Genomic DNA, 20,011 nt, shown 5'->3' with positions numbered 1-20,011 from the left:
GGGCGGAGGACCTTTAGTCGCGGTTCTTCTGGCCAACCGCGACTAAAGGCCGCCACAGGTTTAGGGTTTTAGCCCCCCCCTAAACCTGTTTTCTGTTTAATTTGTATTGTTTTATTTCTTTTGTGCTTTATTTTAATTTTGAAGGAGTTTCATATATTCTACGGTACTACATACATGCATATGAATGTACAATTTCAAATAAATTTGAAATTAGAACCAAAAAGAATTCAAGAGGAATATACAATATATATTCAATATCATCGGATGAACATATACAATTTTGAACAAGTTTCCATACATGATTTAATGCATATAAAGTTCTACGTCCTCGTAATAGTGTTCTCCTTTAGGATGGAGGACTTCCCTGCTGAACCATCCAGCTAGTTCCTCTTGAAGTGGTCGGAAGCGAGCTTCTGGACTAAGCATCCACCGGAGGTTATTCCTCTGAGCATTGGTATCACTCGGAACCCGCTCAGAGGTGTATCTCCGGATCATCTCACAGACATAGTATCCACATAGATTGGTCTCCGGTGGCTGAATATCCCCAGCATTCTTAGCCTTTAACATTTTGAATTCTAGCTCTTTTTTGAATTCACCGACCTTTGTATCTACGAACCGTCTCCAAACCCTACGAGGCAAAGAAAATTAAATGAACAAGAGAGTTATTAATTAGTTACTTGATATTAGGAAATGAACGAAATAGGCCGATCGATATAGAGCGCAAATGAATGAAAATAATTACTTCTGCAGCATTCTTCTCATGCCGCCCCAAAGCTTTGGATCCATACTCACAGAGTCGTGGACGAGACATTCTGAGGTGTTAACTTTAATTACTAGCAGAATCCAGTGGAACCTGCGGACACGATACATGCACAGTACGTCATGCATAACTCATCGATTAGCCGGCCACATACCATGCATGGAGTAAACAAAAGTGAATGTGCTCAAGACAGAAACACTCACTCAAAATGGTAAGGAAATAGAATATCACTTTTGAGTTCCTGCTTTGTAAGAAACTGCCACAGGTCTGCCTCCACGTCGGCGGGGTAACGCTCCAACACATGTCCATTAACGATGTGTGGGTCAATGAACCCAACATCATGGATGTTCCTTACTCTGCATTCCTTAATCTTCATTCTGCATGTATAATAGCGGACACAACAATATAGTTAGGACATATATATAGTGCAGGCAATATGAACGAGATGGGGTAGAAATTAATAAATCACTTACAGAACGTAGCAACTGATGATAGATTTATCGAGCTCGCGCAGATTGAAAAGCTGGAACAATTCACTCAGTTCAATTTGTACATAGTAATGTTTGAAGTGATGCTCATGTCTAACTTCCGCATAAATATATTCTTTAGCGTTTTTATTTTTTATGTAACCCTTGTACCATTTCAGCAGACCTTTCATTTGTGGAGGTAGATCCTTTTCCTGCGCAGGCTCGACGAGAGGCCCATTCTTGACATATGTAATTACTACCTCCTTCACTGGCGCCTCATCAAGGCCTAACAGTTCACGAAGAGTAATACCTAAGTTGGCGATGCTTCCTTCTGGCCTAGCACGGTTACGAACATATTTCTTTAATACTCCCATGAACCTCTCGAAGGGGAACATATTGTGTAGAAATACAGGACCGAGAACGAAAATCTCTTCGACTAGGTGAACCAGGAGGTGCGTCATAATATTGAAGAAGGATGGCGGGAACACCAACTCGAAACTGACAAGACATTGGATCACATCGTTCTGTAACCGTGGTAGAACTTCTGGATTGATTACCTTCTGAGAGATTGCATTGAGGAATGCACATAGCTTCACAATGGCTACTCGAACATTTTCCGGCAGGAGCCCCCTCAAAGCAATCGGAAGCAATTGCGTCATAATCACGTGGCAGTCGTGAGACTTCAGGTTTTGGAACTTTTTCTCCGCCATGTTTATTATTCCCTTTATATTGGACGAGAATCCAGACGGGACCTTCATACTGCTCAGGCATTCAAAAAAGATGACCTTCTCTTCTTTGGTCAGAGCGTAGCTGGCACGACCTTGAAACCATTCCGGATGTCGGTCATCAGGGTCTTTCAAACGTTGCTGGTCCTGCCGTGCTTCCTTTGTATCATTTGTCTTCCCATACACACCCAAGAAGCTTAGGAGGTTCACGCAAATATTCTTCGTAACGTGCATCACGTCGATTGCAGAGCGGACATCTAGGACTTTCCAATATTCTAGCTCCCAGAATATAGATTTCTTCTTCCACATGGCTGCGTGCCCGTCAGCTCCCTTCGGAACTGATTGTCCGCCAGGACCCTTTCCAAAGATGACTTTCAAATCCTTGACCATATCAAATACCTCAGCACCAGTGCGTTCCGCAGGCTTCGGCCGGTGATCTGCCTTGCCGTTGTAATGCTTGCCTTTCTTTCTTACTGGATGAATTTTCGGAAGAAATCGACGATGCCCAAGGTACACGTTCTTCTTACAATTTGGCAAATGTACACTTTCAGTCTCATGTAAGCAGTGCGTGCATGCATTGTATCCCTTATTTGACAGTCCAGAAAGGTTACTAAGAGCAGGCCAATCGTTGATGGTTACGAAAAGCAACGCTCGTAGGTCAAATTCCTCTTGTTTGTGCTCATCCCACACACGGACACCACCCCACAGCTGTAAAAGTTCATCAACTAATGGCCTTAGGTACACATCGATGTCGTTGCCGGGTTGCTTCGGACCTTGGATGAGCACTGGCATCATAATGAACTTCCGCTTCATGCACAACCAAGGAGGAAGGTTGTAGATGCATAGAGTCACGGGCCAGGTGCTATGGCTGGAGCTCTTCTCGCCAAAAGGATTCATGCCATCCGTACTTAGAGCAAATCTTATGTTCCTTGCGTCAGCTGCAAAATCTTTGAACCATCTGTCGATCTGTCTCCATTGCGTTCCATCTGCGGTGTGTCTCAACTCCCCGTCCGACTTACGGTCCTCTTTGTGCCATCGCAACAACTTGGCATGCTCTTTGTTCCTGAACAGACGTTTCAACCGTGGTATTATAGGAGCATACCACATCACCTTGGCGGGAACCCTCTTCCTGGGTTTCTGGCCCTCAACATCGTCACCAGGGTCATCGCCTCTGATCTTATAACGCAATGCAGTGCATACCGGGCATTCATTCAAATTCTCGTATTCACCGCGGTAGAGGATGCAGTCGTTGATGCATGCATGTATCTTCAGAACCTCTAAACCTAGAGGGAAGACAACCTTCTTTGCTTCGTACGTACTGGCGGGCAACTCGTTATCCTTTGGAAACATATTCTTCAACATTTTCAGCAAGTTTTCAAATGCCGAGTCAGCTACACCTGCCTCTGCCTTCCATTTCAGCAAATCCAGTGTGCAGCCCAGCTTTTTCAGACCATCATCGCATCCGGGGTACAGCGCCTTTCTGTGATCCTCTAACATGCGATCCAAATTCTCCCTCTCCTTTTCAGTTTCGCAGCGTCTCCGTGCATCAGCAATGGTCCGACCAAGATCATCAACGGGATCATCACGTGCCTCTTCTTCACCTTCCCCTTCACCTTCAGCATCCTTCATGAAAGTATCACCGAAATGAGCAAGATAGCTTTCATCGATGAAATCATCCCCTTCTTCATCTTCTTCCATTATAACCCCTCTTTCTCCATGCTTGGTCCAACAATTATAGCTTGGCATGAAACCGTGCCGAAGCAGATGCATGTGAACATCTCTTGAGGAAGAGTAACCCTTCTGATTCTTACAGATAACACATGGACAGATAACAAAACCCCCCTGCTTGTTCGCATTAGCCACTACGAGGAAATCTTTCAAACCCGTAGTGAACTCGCCGGAGAGTCGGTTACCGTACATCCATTGCCGATTCATCTGCATTATTATAATATAAAATATATAATTAACCATCATGCATTTGTTAAACTAACTAGCTACAAACAATATAAATTAAACAATGAACTGCAGACATGCATATTTTATCAATGACACACATGCATGAAAGGTTCAAGTTGCTAACCGCGATCGAGGAGGAAAAAATAAATGAGGAACCTCAAGTGTGGCTCCAACACTTCATATCATGTTTGTTTCACCCTCTTAGGGTATTTCATCAAACACCTTGTGTGCATAAGAGGCACCAAAAGCAAACCTACACCCCCTTGTGAAGCTTGTGAAGAGAAGTGGCACCAAATGGCTAAGTGAGTGTGCTGAACTGGTATATATAGGGGAGGAGCTTTAGTCGCGGTTGGCCTGGCCAACCGCGACTAAAGGCCTTTGCGCACCTTTAGTCGCGGTTGGCCTGGCCAACCGCGACTAAAGCCCCTCACGTGCACCAGCTGGCCACCGAGCGCCCTGGGCCCAGGCCTTTGGTCGCGGTTCGTCTGCCGAACCGCGACTAAAGACTTCATTAGTCGCGGTTCCTACACTTTCGCGACTAATAGGGCTGGACGGAAGCCTCTTTTTCTACCAGTGACACCCTCCTCGCATAGTTTCACGCCACAGACCCAAATCGTGGAAGCTGCCGGCTGTGGAACACGTCTTGGAGCAAGTGGATGGAGGGCAGAGGCAGACCAAGGCTCAACGGTGAGAAAGTGAGAGGGCGGGAGGGCGAGCCGTTAGCCCGTTACCCCTCGTCTAAACTAAAACCAAATGTGTCAGAACTCAGAACCAAAGAGTTGAAGAATCCAGCTTCAAAGGATGTACACTTTTGAAGGAATCTCACCGTGTAAGAAGTCGGAGAGGCTGCCCTTGGGAATGTAATCGAAGACGAGCAGCTTCTTCCCCTTGGGGCCGAGGTAGTAGGCTCTGAGCGAGAGCATGTTGGGATGTCGGACGTTACCGAGCGCCACCACCGCAGTCCCGAACTCCTCCTGGCCTCCCACAGCCGCTCAGATCCACCATGCTGCCGTCCTCCAGCATCGCCTTGTACACCGTGCCGTACGTGATCTTCCCCATGATCTCTGCCGTGGTGCATAGCAGGTCATCGGCCGTGAACGCCAGCGGCCCGTCGAAGTGCATCAGCTTGCCACCCACGTCGCAGCCAGACTCCGCCTCGGACGCCCCCGGCTTCTTGCCTCGCCCGGCAGCTGCAGCGGCGCCGGCGCCGGTGTCCTTGTTTGACGACTGCTTCCTGCTCCGTGCTTCAGTGTATGAAGGGCAGAGGCGGAGCAGGGCTCAACGGTTCGGTAACGGGCTCGGGCTTGCATTTTGACCATTGAGACCTGATCCGGCCCGACAAATGCCTAGGTCTAGTGCGGGAGGAAGAAGAGAAGGAAGGAGAAGGGATGGGAAGAGAGGTGGACTAACACACCGACCGAGCCGAAAAGATACATTTACATGGCCAGCCGAACGAATAATAGACACGTGAAGTATGACACAGTCCAAAGAATGAAAATCGGAGTTTGTTACAAACTTTACAAACTACAACACCTCACCCTAAAGCCAACTATCTACTAGTAGATCAACTTCTGTCGGCATATCAGGGATGCAGCCCAAAGCCAGTCAAGTGATCAAAGGAACATCATCCACGTTAACATGCTTACACACCAAATCATTGCAGCAGGGAAACTGACAAGAGGTGTAAATACCCACAACAGGAATAATCATACGAGATAGGACATAAAGGTAAAATAAAAGCCACAAACAAGAGGATAGAATGAAGTTGATCAAACTATCAGAGAGTGGTGCCAGCAGAACATCTTCATTTCTCATCCATTAGCCGCTAGTAATCCGCATGACTCCAGGGCGCCATCCATGCGAAGTATTGAACGCCTCACTTGTCACCGTTCTAGAAGTTTTACCCCCACATCAACTCCCTTTGATCTTCCTGTTTTTCTGCAATATTGACCAAGAACTTGTAAGAGCAAAATTTATGAAGAATCACAAAAGGACCAAGCATGCATCCTCTTGCGGGCAAAGCATACAACACTTCTACAGGTCTTGATACCATAGCAGTGCAGAAATGCCCACATAGAGCTTCATCTTTTTTTCCTTCCCAAATTGAGGAAGCCAAATGGAAAAAACATTTTTAACATGAACAACAATAGAAGGTACACTTAAAGTGTAATATGAACTGATAAATTGTATTTCATCGAGACAGACTTGGGAAAAGGTAAGTAGCAGTTACTGAGTGGCGCTCGAAAGAGGCAAACTCGTGAAGGAGTGAAGTATGTAGTTTGATCGTAAAAGTGACTTAGTTGTTTCATGCCCAACATGACGACGAGGTATGTCATTGAAGCGATGATACAATGAAGTGGAGTCCTTAGAGGAGCCGGCCGGATGTGCCAGAGATCAACAAAGCGACGAGGTCAGTGTTGCGGTATATTAGCATCAGTGCCGTGACCGAGTCCGAGTAGCGGCGAAGTTGGTGCACAGAGCCACGGAGTGATAATGTAACCTGTGTATGGATAATAGCAGAAGCAATGTAATAATCTGTTGAAGTAATTTGATATGTGCTGAATAAGTTGGTTAAATAACACCCATAGTGTGCGAGGGTCTTGCTGGTTCGGGACCAACAAGAGTCTGACAGAGCGAATGATCCAATCAAAGTTGTCGAAGTGAAGGATCCAACTGAACTCATTGGAGTACTGGACTCAAACGAAGCAGAAGTGTAATGTTCCGATTGAGTTGTAGCCACGGGACTGATGTAAACCAGATCAAAGAGCTTTCTTGCATCTCCAGCAAAGAGCTCTCTCTCTCTCTCTTCGGACCCCTCGACCCCGCGTACCCCCCTGTGTCGCCTCCCCGAGCGAGGCGACCGGGGCGGCCCTCTCTTCCCCCCCGCCTAGCCCTCCTCCCTTCGCTCCCTCTCGCCGCTGCCGTCGGCCCGCGTGGCCGGGCGCTCCGTGCGGCGCCGTTCTTGGCCGGCGGTGGCGGCCCCTCTCCTTTCTCCCATCGCGGTTCCCGGCTCGGGCGGCGTATTCCGGCGGCGGAGCTCCTCGACGGGCGGCGTTCTGGTGCAGATCAGGCAGCTGTGTGGCGGCGGCGCGGCCCTGATGTCTACTACACAACCTTTTTCTTGTAGACGTTGTTGGGCCTCCAAGTGCAGAGGTTTGTAGGACAGTAGCAAATTTCCCTCAAGTGGATGACCTAAGGTTTATCAATCTGTAGGAGGCATAGGATGAAGATGGTCTCTCTCAAGCAACCCTGCAACCAAATAACAAAGAGTCTCTTGTGTCCCCAACACACCTAATAAAATGGTAAATTATATAGGTGCACTAGTTCGGCGAAGAGATGGTGATACAAGTGGTATATGGATGATAGATATGAGTATCTGTAATCCGAAATTATAAAACAGCAAGGTAACTAATAGTAAAAGTGAGCGTCAACGGTATTGCAATGCGTTGAAACAAGGCCTAGGGTTCATACATTCGCTAGTGCAAGTTCCCTCAACAGTAATAACATAATTGGCTCACATAACTATCTCTCAACATGCAACAAAGAGTCACTCCAAAGTCACTAATAGCGGAGAACAAACGAAGAGATTATGGTAAGGTACGAAACCACCTCAAAGTTATTCTTTCCAATCAACCCGTTGGGCTATTCTTATAAGTGTCACAAACAACCCTAGAGTTCGTACTAGAATAACACCTTAAGACACAAATCAACCAAAACCCTAATGTCACCTAGATACTCCAATATCACCTCAAGTATTCGTGGGTATGATTATACGATATGCATCACGTAATCTCAGATTCATCTATTCAACCAACACATAGAACCTCAAATAGTGCCCCGAAGTTCCTACTGGAGAATCACGACGAAAATGTGTGCCAACCCCTATGCATAGGTTCATGGGCGGAACCCGCAAGTTGATCACCAAAACATACATCAAGTGAATCACGTGATATCCCATTGTCACCACAGATACGCACGGCAAGACATACATCAAGTGTTCTCAAATCTTTAAAGACTCAATCCGATAAGATAACTTCAAAGGGGACACTCAATCCATTACAAGAGAGTAGAGGGGGGGGAGAAAACATCATAGGATCCAAATATAATAACAAAGCTCGCCATACATCAAGATCGTATCACCTCAAGAACACGAGAGAGGGAGAGATCAAACACATAGCTACTGGTACATACCCTCAGCCCCGAGGGAGAACTACTCCATCCTCGTCATGGAGAGCACCGGGATGATGAAGATGGCCACCAGAGAGGGATTGCCCCCTCCGGCAGGGTGCCAGAACGGGTCTAGATCGGCTTTCGGTGGCTACGGAGGCTTCTGACGGCAGAAATCCCGATCTATTATGCTCCCGGATGTTTTTAGGGTATATGGAAATATATAGGCAGAAGAAGTACGTCAGGGGGGCCACGAGGGGCCCACAAGGGTGGAGGGTGCGCCCAGGGGGGTGGGCGCGCCCCCCTGCCTCGTGGCCTCCTCGTAGAACCCCTGACGTGCACTCCAAGTCTTCTGGGCTTCTTCTGATCCAAAAATAAGTTCCGTGAAGTTTCAGGTCAATTGGACTCCGTTTGGTTTTCCTTTCTGCGATATTCTAAAACAAGGTAAAAACAAAAACTGGCACTGGGCTCTGGGTTAATAGGTTAGTCCCAAAATTATATAAAAGTGTATAATAAAGCCCATAAACATCCAAAACAGATAATATAATAGCATGGAACAATCAAAAATTATAGATACGTTGGAGACGTATCAGCATCCCCAAGCTTAATTCATGCTCGTCCTCGAGTAGGTAAATGATAAAAACAGAATTTTTGATGTGGAATGCTACCTAACATATTCATCATGTATTTCTCTTTATTGTGGTAAGAATATTCAGATCCATAAGATTCAAGACAAAAGTTTAATATTGACATAAAAATAATAATACTTCAAGCATACTAACCAAGCAATCATGTCTTCTCAAAATAACATGGCCAAAGAAAGCTATCCCTACAAAATCATATAGTCTGGCTATGCTCCATCTTCACCATACAAAGTATTTAAATCATGCACAACCCCAATGGCAAGCCAAGCAATTGTTTCATACTTTTGATGTTCTCAAACTTTTTCAATCTTCACGCAATACATGAGCGTGAGCCATGGACATAGCACTATAGGTGGAATAGAATAGTGGTTATGGAGAAGAAAAAAAGGAGAAGATAGTCTCACATCAACTAGGCGTATCAATGGGCTATGGAGATTCCCATCAATAGATATCAATGTGAGTGAGTAGGGATTGCCATGCAACAGATGCACTAGAGCTATAAGTGTATGAAAGCTCAACAAAAGAAACTAGTGGGTGTGCATCCAACTCGCTTGCTCATGAAGACCTAGGGCATTTTGAGGAATCCCATCATTGGAATATACAAGCCAAGTTCTATAATGAAAGATTCCCACTAGTATATAAAAGTGGCAACATAGAAGACTCTCTATCATGAAGATCATGGTGCTACTTTGAAGCACAAGTGTGGTAAAAGGATAGTAGCATCGCCCCTTCTCTCTTTTTCTCTCATTTTTTTATGTGGGCCTTTTCTCTCTTTTTTTATGGCTTCTTTCTTTTCTCTTTTTTTCGTCCGGAGTCTCATCCCGACTTAGGGGGGAATCATAGTCTCCATCATCCTTTCCTCACTGGGACAATGCTCTAATAATGAAGATCATCACACTTTTATTTACTTACAACTCAAGAATTACAACTTGATTCTTAGAACAAGATATGACACTATATGAATGCCTCCGGCGGTGTACCGAGATGTGCAATGACTCATGAGTGACATGTATGAAAGAATTATGAACGGTGGCTTTGCCACAAATACGATGTCAACTACATGATCATGCAAAGCAGTATGACAATGATGGAGCGTGTCATAATAAGCGGAACGGTGGAAAGTTGCATGGCAATATATCTCGGAATGGCTATGGAAATGCCATAATAGATAGGTATGGTGGCTGTTTTCAGGAAGGTATATGGTACCGGCGAAAGTTGCGCGATACTAGAAAGGCTAGCAATGATGGAAGGGTGAGAGTGCGTATAATCCATGGACTTAACATTAGTCATAAAGAATTCACATACTTATTGCAAACATCTATTAGTTATCAAAACAAAGTACTACGCGCATGCTCCTAAGGGGATAGATTGGTAGGAAAAGACCATCGCTCGTCCCCGACCGCCACTCATAAGGAAGACAATCAATAAATAAATCATGCTCCGACTTCATCACATAACAATTCACCATACGTGCATGCTACGGGAATCACAAACTTCAACACAAGTATTTCTCAAATTCACAACTACTCAACTAGCATGATTCTAATATCACCATCTTCATATCCTAAAACAATCATCAAGTGTCAAACTTCTCATAGTATTCAATGCACTTTATATGAAAGTTTTTATTATATCCCTCTTGGATGCCCATCATATTAGGACTAAATTCATAACCAAAGCAAACTACCATGCTGTTTAGAGACTCTCAAAATGATATAAGTGAAGCATGAGAGTTCATCTATTTCTTCAAAATAAAACTACCACCATGCTCTAAAAGATATAAGTGAAGCACTAGAGCAAATGACAAACTACTCCGAAAGATATAAGTGAAGATCAATGAGTAGTCAAATAATTATGCAACTATGTGAAGACTCTCTAACATTTAATAATTTCAGATCTTGATATTTTATTCAAACAGCAAGTAAAACTTAAATAAAATAACATCTAAGAATAGCAAACATCATGTGAAGAAGCAAAAACTTAGGATCAACCGGTACTAACCGATAGTTGTTGAAGAAGAAAGGAGGGATGCCAACCGGGCATCCCCAAGTTTAGACGCTTGAGACTTCTTGAAATATTATCTTGAGATGCCTTGGGCATCCCCAAGCTTGAGCTTTTGTGTCTCCTTAATTCCTCTCATATCACGGTCTCCCTAAACCTCAAAAGCTTCATCCACACAAAACTCAACAAGGACTCGTGAGATAAGTTAGTATAAACCATTGCAAAAATCTTATTATACTCTACTGTAGCAAATCATTAAAATTATTATTCAACATTGCATACTAAATGCCTCTGCATATTTAATAGTCCTATCCTCAAATAGAATCATTAAAGAAGCAAATATATGCAAACAATGCAAGCATAACAGCAATCTACCTAAACAGGACAATCTGTAAAGAATGCAGCTAGATCCATATTTCCCTAACTCCAAAAATTATGAAAGAAAATTACCACTGTAGAAAATTTATCAGAGCTTACTATGCAAAAGGTTTCAACATTTTATCACATTCTGACTTTTCTAGAGAATTATTGCAACAGCGGTAAACTTTCTGTTTTCAAACAGCAACATGAAGACTTATAAAATAGGCATAGTAAAGGCTATCAATGCCACTTTTATTGAAATAAAAGATGCAAAACATTGTTCTAAATGATAGCAAGCAAATTCTAACAAAATAAATTGACACACTAAGCAAAACACATATCATGTGGTAAATAAAAATATAGCTCCAAGCAGGGCCGGGCCCACAGTGGTGCAAAAGGTGCGGCCCGCACATGGCCCAAAATTCTGGGGGCCCCCATAATTTTTATGCAGGTCTAGTAATAGTTTACGTTACTGGGCCAAGCATCGAGCGACCAGGCCCAATTAAGCGATAGCGACCAGGCCATCGAGCGTCGAGCGCGATCCTGGACTCCTCCTACTCGATCGCTAGGAGGGTTGCACGCGACGAGGCCATCACTACGTTATCCGGAAAAAAACTACATTGCTACAGCCTACAGGGATCGGGATCATGGCCAGTGGCGGAGCTTCAAAGAAAATGTTGGGCGGGCCAGACAAAGGGAGAGCACCAATTTTTTTAGATTCTAAGTCATAGGCATTAGTCTGTAATACAGGATTACAGATGGAGTGAGAATATATGTGTATATTAATTGAGTTTTGAAATTATCTTTTTTTCTTTTGACAACCAGATCAATTCTTCTCTAGGTGTGACCGTGTGAGTGAGCTTGCTTACCATTTCTTATGGCTACCCAATATATGTTGTGATATGTAAAATGCAAACAACAATTGAGTGGAAAATCAGGACACCTAATTAAGCAATTGCAGGAAAATTAGATGTACAATGTAGTACTATTTGCATCTAATCCATGTCCCTCGATTGAGTGGAACAACCAGGACTATATGATGGACAAAATAAGCATATGGACACTCTATATCTAATTACATCGTTGAACTCAGAATTTGGGAACACAAATTAGATTAGCTGTGATCTCTCGCTGAATCTTAATTGCAGGGAATTTAGATGGAGTGGTTGCTTGATTGGCCGATGTCTCTGGCTCTCTGCCTCCTGCTTGATGCGGCCGTGAGAAACAGCAGGAGCGGCTGCGTGCGAGAGAGCTTTTTTTTTTTGAGCAAAAAAGCTTAGCTTTATTCATTAGTTGGTATTGCTACCGGTATTACAGAAATGTCATGTGGTAGCCCCAGCCAAATATGTCGGCCATGAACCAACTTTACAGCATGCCTAGCTAACTTGTGAGGCTCAAAATTTGAGACTCTTGATTCAAACTTAAAAGAACAGGAACTAAACAAAGATTGCCACGAAGTTATTTCTTTCACCACTCCACCATAGTTTTCACCTGATTTTTCCATGATGTGCTTCACTACTTCTTGACAGTCCGACGCAATCACTATATTCTGTAGCCCCAAATCTTCAGCCAGAGATAAACCTTCTCTGCATGCAATAGCCTCTAGAGTAGGCGGATCTATCAAGCCTCGAATGACGAACGCTGAAGATCCAAGATAGTCTCCATTGTTGTTCCTACACACAGCCGCGACTGCTCCCACTCCTCGAGAAACCGCGGCGTCCACATTGATCTTGGCGCAGCCCGGCGGTGCCGGAATCCACCTTCCCGGTCCTGTAGTCTTTTGTCGGATCACCTGGTTCTGAACTTTGTTCTTCTCTTGCTCTAACTCTGAGATGAAATGTGTGATGAACATATATGTAGACAGAGGGCTTTGGTTTATTCCTTCATGTATCAGCTTACGTCTCGCCCACCAAATGGCCCAAAGGGTGACTGCTACTTTGATGAACTTTTCATGTGGAATTTGCTCGATCATGGTGAATAACCACCTCCGTGCATTTTGTTCAGTGTTGCTCTGAAGTTCATCAATCAAATCTTGATCAACTAGTGACCAGACGCAGCGAGCAGCAGTACACTCCAGCAGACTGTGTTTCCACGAGTCCGGAGTCCCACATATAGCACATGTGCAACGCGTAGTCATGTTCCGGTGCATCCTGACATCTTCCGTTGGTATAGACTGGCGCGCTAGCCTCCACAGAAATACCCGGATTTTAGCCGGAACCATGGTCTTCCATAGTCGGACCCAAGCATGCTCATCCTCCCGGCTGTTAGACGCAGTAGGTCGTGACTCCAACCAGTCCTCCCTCCTCTTCTTGGTTTCTACTATCATGCGATAACATGAGCGTACACTGAAGATGCCCGATTTCTCATACATCCAGGACCAATAATCTGCCACATTCCTAACACATATTGGAATCTGAAGGATTGCTTGTGCATCAAAAGGCAGAAACACCTGATTCACTAGCTCAATATTCCAGCGTGCATTTCCTGTGTCAATTAAATCCGCCACTAGTTGGGGTGGGTCTGGGACTCTAGAGACGAATGGCCTCATTAGCTCAGCCCGCGGGATCCAATTTGTACTCCATATTTCAGTTTGTGATCCGTCCCCAATTCGCCTAATCAGACCCTGCTTCATAATGTCCCTTCCTTCTAGAATAGCCCTCCAGACCTGAGATGGATGGCTTCCAATGTTTGCATCAAGGATGGAGCTGTTTGGGAAGTATACTGATTTTAGAATTCGGGCACTAAGTGACTCCGGAGAGACCAAGATCCTCCAAGATTGCCGCGCCAGGAGAGCCAAGTTAAAAAGTTCAAAGTCGCGAAAACCAAGACCCCCCATGTACCTCGGCATTGTCATGCTACCCAAGACACCCAATAGGGCTTCCTTTTCCCTTGTTTGCTGCCCCACCAAAAGGCTCTTATGGCTGATGTTAACTTTTCACATAATCCTCGAGGCAATTTGAAGCAAGACATCGAGAAGACCGGGATGGCTTGAGCTACTGATTTGATAAGCACATCCTTCCCCGCAACAGATAGTGTCTTCTCCATCCATCCTCTTATCTTGTTCCATAAGCGGTCAATAAGATATTTGAACGCTCCATTTTTGGATGAGCCTACATCCGTGGGCAGTCCCAAATATTTTTCACTAAGTTGTTCATTGGGAACTTGCAAGACTTGTTTCACCTGCTGCCTCACTGACTCTGGACATCCCTTACTGAAAAAAACATGATGATTTGTCCCTGTTTACTCTTTGACCAGAAGCCCTTGCATAAGTCTCCAATAAGAGAGAAACTTCTTCCGCCCCTTCCGAATTTGCTTTAAAAAACAGCAGGCTGTCATCTGCAAACAACAAGTGGTTTATCGGCGGAGCCGTTGAAGCCACTTTAATTCCTCCAAGGTTTGATGACTGAACTCGAGATTTTAAGAGGCACGAAAGGCCCTCTGCTGCCAGCAAAAACAGATAGGGTGAAATAGGATCCCCTTGACGGATACCACGCGTAGGGTTGAACTCTTCCAATTTTTCTCCATTAAACATAACCGAGAAGGAGACAGATGACACCATCCCCATCACAATATTAACCCAATTCTGAGTGAAACCAAGCTTCAACATAATTGCTCTGAGGTAGTTCCATTCGACCCGGTCATAAGCCTTCATCATGTCCAACTTCAATGCACACGACCTGTGAACCTGAGCTTTGTTTCTCTTCATAAAATGAAGGCATTCATAAGCAGCAATGATGTTATCCGTAATTAATCTACCCGGGACGAAGGCCGACTGCTCCTCAGAAATAATCTCAGGGAGTATTAACTTCAAGCGATTAGCTATCACTTTTGATGCAACCTTATACAATACGTTACACAAACTGATCGGACGGAATTGTGTAAGCAGCGTAGGGTTTTTTACCTTCGGGATTAGTACTAGCACCGTATTGTTGATCTCCTTTGCGCTTTCAGTACCTGAGACAATACGAAGTACGACTCTGGCAACCTCCTCGCCACATACCTCCCAATGGCGTTGGAAAAAATGAGCGGGGAAACCATCAGGTCCGGGAGCCTTCGTAGGCGCCATCTGAAATAACGCGGTCTTTACCTCGTCGGCGGTGTAAGGTGCATTCAACTGTTCATTCATCTGGGCGGTTACCTTAACTGGTACTGTGTTCAACACCTCGGCCATATCATGGACCTCCTCAGACGCGTATAGGTTACTGTAGAAGGAGTTAACCAGATCCTTCATTGTTTGTATATCCTCCGTAGAGTTACCATCCTCCTGTACCAGCAACTTGATCAAGTTTTTTCTTCTGCGCATACTCGCCCTTAAGTGGAAGAACCGCGTATTTTTATCACCTGCCCGGAGCCATTCTACTCTAGCGCGCTGCCTCCACATCAGCTCTTCTCTGTGATAGAGCTCAATAAGATTCTCCTTTATCTTTAATTCTCTGTGAGAGGGGCCAACCCTCCCGGGCACACTTTGCAAAATCTCAATCTCACGTTTTAGGGATCTAATCTGCTTGCGCACACTCCCAAACGTGGTCTTGTCCCATGCAGATAAAGACAAGGCTAGGGCTGCCAGCTTCCCCTTGATTTCATCCACTGAACTGCAGGCCGGCGCGCCCCCCCAGTCATTCGCGACCTTTGCATGCAACTGGTCATGGGATTCCCACATGGTTTCATACCGAAAACTGTGCTGTCGCTGTCTTCCCTCCTGTTCTCCATATGGATGCAAGATAATGGGTGCGTGATCCGACGAGCCCGCCGTGAGATGATCCACACACGCCCTTGGGAACTGCGCAGTCCATGCACTGCATGCAAGTGCTCTATCGAGTCTAACTCTTGTATATGATCCGCCCGTAACTTTGTGCTCAAAAGTCCATGGAATTCCTGTATACCCTAAATCGAGCAGGGCACAGTCATCCACAACTGACCTGAACGCTGCAATCTGACTCTGGCTTCTCTGACCAACTCCATAATGTTCCCCAGCATGCAACACTTCATTAAAATCTCCAATCAACATCCATGGGAGTGGGGAAGATCCAGCTATATCCCGGATAGTATCCCATGTGTTTTGTCTCGCCGCAACCTGCGCTTCTCCATAAACACAAGTTAGCCTCCATGGGATTGGTCCCGTTTCATCAATGAGTGCATCAATGTGATACTTAGAGTAACCTTGAACATTAAGCTTTATTTCATTATTCCAAAACAATCCTAAGCCTCCACTTCTACCAGAACAGCTCACAGCATAACTATTATCAAAACCAAAAGAAGTTTTCAGATTCTCGACACGTACTTTATCTAGTTGTGTTTCTACTATGCAAAGTACAGCCGGGGTAAATTGCTTTGCGAGATCGCAAAGCTCGCGAACTGTCGCGGGTCTACCCACCCCACGACAGTTCCAGCACAGTATACTCATTGTGCCCCGCGGAGGCCACTCTGGGTCTCCGCGATGGGCGCATCATTTGTCTTGTCATTGGGATTTTTCTTGGGCACTCCCTTGTCAGTAAGGGCTACCTTGGCTCTCTTCTGATCCTGTCGTGAAGTCGGGCTTGGAGGAACTGTAGGAGGTGCTGGAAGCATGAGCTTGTTGGCCATCACTCCCCTAGGCTCGTTTTTCTCATTTGCTTGGCCTGTCTCTGAAGATCTCTTCCTGACCGATTCAGCGTCGACCATGCAAGCATCCACGTCCTCCCTTCCTAAGTGTTGGCTGGGCTGCTGGGACATGCCCCGTCCAACGTTGAAACCTGCTCCTCCCCTTGATGCTCCTCGTCCAAAGCCGCCTCTTCGGGCGCGTCCTTCTCCTGGACCCCGTCCTGCACCCCGGAACCAGCTTGCTCTCAACTCTTTAAAAACTAAGGCCTTCGGGGGGTGAACTCCATCACCATGCTCCTTGAATTGATGTCCAAGGTGACCACATACAGCACACTAGTCCGGGAGCCGTTCGTACTTCACCAGAAAGATTTGTCTCTTGTTCTCCTTAACAACTAACGTAGCCTTCTTTAGAGGCTTGTGAACATCAATCTTGACCCGAACCCTATAGAAATTTCCCTCAAAATCATGAGACTTAGGTTCCACAAAAACAACTTCACCAATCTTCCCAGCCAAGGCCCTCAACATGGGGAAGAATCCATCAGGAAGATCATGAATCTGGGCCCAGATCTCAAGAGTATCAAGCTTGATTAGAGACGGTTTTGTGAACCCGTCATAAGGTGTAATGATCACCGCAAAACCCTTATAATTCCATGGCCCTTCTTGCATGACTCTCTCCCAATCGCCTAAACACGAGAATTGCAAGGTGTATAGATTATCTTCTAGTGGTCTAATCTTTACCTCTTGGGCCAGATCCCATGCCGCCCTCATTGTCTTGAAGAACCAATACTGGCTGTAACCCTTCTCCGTGTGAACCCGAGCCAACGCCATCCATCTGATCGACTCCGGTGGGGGTGCTTCTTGTTCCTCAAAAACTACATCATCCAGATCATCTTCAAGGAGACCCAGCCTCTCCATCATCTCTGCCACATCCTCCGAGTCCACTGTCTTTGAACCCGAGGCCTTGTCCGCCATCTCTGAAACCCTAACCCGACGAAGAAACAACGATCAGGCTTTTTGGAGGAACCCTAGAACGCCTCTCACATCCAATCTCGTGGTCAGAAGAACCAGCGAGGAGGGATGGTGGCGACAGGGGATATCCGATCTCGACGTTCGGCTGGCGCCGCCGCGAGTAGAACGATCCCTAATGAGAGGGGAACAATAAAGAGCAAATGCTCCTGCGTGCGAGAGAGCTGGACTTGCTTGCGAGTGAGAGACCTCGAGAGCTTTGGATCTATCGTATGCTTACTGGGCTGCAGGTGGGCTTTCCTTAGATGCACATGTAAAATCAAAAGTGTAAAAAACCTGGGCGGGCCATGGCCCAGTTTGGCCCCAACAAAGCTTCGCCCCTGATCGTGGCTACCCTACACAGGAAAAGAACGCCTCGTCCCTCGCCGCCTGGAGCCCTTGGCATCGACTCCTCGTCCCGCCTCGTCCCTCGGTGGCTCTGGCTGGGTCCCTGACTCCCCGGTCCTTAGATCGATTGGAATTCGGACTAAGTGACATGTCGTTGGCCGCTGCCGCCGTTTCCTTCCTGTCTCCTTTCTCAAATTTCAGATTCGTTGACGTCGTCTCGTCAGATTGATCGGCGACCGACTCTAGCTTTCAGGTTCTTAGTGAGTCATTCTTTTTGATTAACTTTGGTTCCTATTCCTAATTCCTAATTTTCTAATTAATTATTGGCAGGGATCATTATTTCATTAGATATTGGTTCTTACCTCCTCGGTTAAAGATCACAGGACCGAATATTAGATTACCAAAAGATATTTGGTTTCTTATTTACCTCTAAAACATTGTGTTCATTGGATAAGGATAGTTTGAAATCTTCATGTGTTAATCTTGAGACAGCCCTTATGAAGGATAAACAATCTGATATTGATGCCAATGATCTATTTGTTGAGTTTAAGTTTCTTCAAAAATTTCATGCCAAAAGAAAATATTGGACCTGTTGAAATTCTGAATTTTTTAAAGCAGCATGATTTTTTTCCCAATGCAAGTATTGCATATAGAGTTCTGTTGACCATTCCTGTGACAGTTGCATCGGCAGAAATAAGTTTTTCTAAATTGAAGCTATTGAAGTCCTATATGCGCACTACTATGACACATCAAAGACTCAATGATTTGGCTACAATACCATGGCACTTGAGAGTGAAGTGTTGGAGAAGATTGACGACGAGGGTATGATTGAAGATTTCATTTCAAACAATACTACAATAATGAGGATGTTCAAGTAATTAGCAAACTAGAGTTGGATAGGTATGACCTTTTTATGTGTGCAATTGTTATGTAAGACATTACATTATATACATTATAATTTTTTGTGAGATATATATATATATATAAAAATTATAATTGCTCGTTAGTTCATTTTTTGTGAAATAGGGCCTCATTTTTTAGTTTCGCACAGGGCCCCGAATTTTGCCGGCCCGGCCCTGGCTCCAAGTAAAGTTACCGATGAACGAAGACGAAAGAGGGGATGCCTTCCGGGGCATCCCCAAGCTTAGGATTTTGGTTGTCCTTGAATATTACCTTGGGGTGCCTTGGGCATCCCCAAGCTTAGGCTCTTGCCACTCCTTATTCCATAATCCATCGAATCTTTACCCAAAACTTGAAAACTTCACAACACAAAACTTAAGAGAAAACTTGTAAGCTCCGTTAGTATAAGAAAATAAATCACCACTTAGGTACTGTTGTGAACTCATTATAAATTCTTATTGGTGTAATATATATTTTATTCTAACTTATCTATGGTTCATACCCTCCGATACTACTCATAGATTCATCAAAATAAGCAAACAACACATCGAAAACAGAATCTGTCAAAAACAGAACAGTCTGTAGTAATCTGGATCAAACGTATACTTCTGGAACTCAGAAAATTCTCAAATAAATTGATGGACGTAAGAAATTTACCTATTAATCATCTGCAAAAAGAATTAACTAAATATCACTCTCCAATAAAAAATGGCAGCAATTCTCGTGAGCGCTAAAGTTTCTGTTATTTACAGAAAGATCAACAAGACTTTCCCCAAGTCTTCCCACCGGTTTTACTTGGCACAAACACTAACTAAAACATAAAAACTCAATCATAACAGAGGCTAGATAAATTATTTATTACTAAACAGGAGCAAAAAGAAAGGAACTAAAATAAAATTGGGTTGCATCCCAACAAGCGCTACCATTTAACGCCCCTAGCTAGGCATGATGATTTCAATGATACTCACATAAAGGATAAGAACTGAAACATAAAGAGAGCATCTTGAAGAATATGAGTAGCACATTTAAGTCTAACCCACTTCCTATGCATAGGAATTTTGTGATCAAACAACTTGTGGGAACAAGAATCAACTTGCA

Source organism: Triticum dicoccoides, chromosome 7A, assembly GCF_002162155.2.
Source record: "Triticum dicoccoides isolate Atlit2015 ecotype Zavitan chromosome 7A, WEW_v2.0, whole genome shotgun sequence".
NCBI lineage: Eukaryota > Viridiplantae > Streptophyta > Magnoliopsida > Poales > Poaceae > Triticum > Triticum dicoccoides.
Note: the sequence above shows the minus strand (reverse complement) of the source record.